This window comes from Micropterus dolomieu, linkage group LG06 (assembly GCF_021292245.1).
Source record: "Micropterus dolomieu isolate WLL.071019.BEF.003 ecotype Adirondacks linkage group LG06, ASM2129224v1, whole genome shotgun sequence".
NCBI lineage: Eukaryota > Metazoa > Chordata > Actinopteri > Centrarchiformes > Centrarchidae > Micropterus > Micropterus dolomieu.
The window spans coordinates 690,688-691,914 of NC_060155.1; positions in this window are offsets into that span (position 1 = coordinate 690,688).

The following is a 1,227-nucleotide window of genomic DNA, read 5'->3' on the forward strand; positions in this document are numbered from 1 at the left end:
AGGTAATAGTCTGTCTTAAGAACACCCCCCTTGTTTTTACTTTTTTGGATTAGCCCAACCCACCGGAGGAGAAGAGAGACAGATAAGTAGGCTATAGACGGTTTGATGCTAAATAGGCCTATTATTTATCTATAATTAACTGTGAGAGTGTTTAATAGTCCGTCTTCTAACATGTCAACAACAAAGACATCGACAGTGTGGAAGCACTTTGTTAAAATTGACAACGGGAAAAAGGTTCAATGCAAAATTAGGCTATATGAACATATCAAAATTTGAATTATTTCAATGTTTTAGTGTAATAATCATTTTATAAATGCAGGCGCATCCATCCATAATGACGGCATCCCCCAGACACACCCAGAGCACGCTGGATTTTAAGCCTCCTTTATCATCCAAATGGAAAAATAATATAACGGAAGGAATTGTTAACTTTATTGCTCAGGATATGAGGCCCATTGCTGTTGTGGAGGGCCAAGGTTTCAAGAACTTGTTAAAAAGAGAAAGTATCAGAGTTAATACAACACAGCGAGGGACTGAGCTTGACCACAGATATGTGGACATCTCTTAGAATGGAGTCCTATATGACAGTGACTGCCCATTTCATTGATGGAGACTGGAAAGCACAGAGTCTTGTGCTTGAGACAAAACAAATAGAAGAGGCGCACACGGGAATAAACATTGCTGCGAGACTATCTTAAGTTGCTGATACCTTTGGAATTCAAGAAGCAAAGAGAGTTTCTATTGTATGTGACAATGCGGCTAATATGGCACTCTGTGTGGAAACACTAAAGGAATCACATAAATGGCCAGAGATGCAGGGCGTCAGGTGTGCCGGGCACACTTTGCAGCTCTGTATTAACGCTGCACTCAAACAAGATCCAATTTGTCGTGCAGTGGCTGCATCACGTCATCTGGTGGGACATTTCAAAAAGGGGCACAAAGCAAAAACTGGGCTAAAGCAGGAGCAGCAAAACGTCCCTCAGCATGAATTAATTCAGGATGTGTCCACACATTGGAACTCAACATTTTCAATGTTGGAGCGACTGCTGGAGCAATGCTGGCCCATTACCGCAGTGCTGTCTGACCCAAACTTTACAAAGAAAAGCGACAGCAGTACATTGGACCTTACCACAGCACACTGGAATGCGATAGAGGACATTAAAAATGTGCTGAAACCGATGACAACCCTGACCGAGCTGCTGTCCGAAGAGGACAACGCGTCCCTGT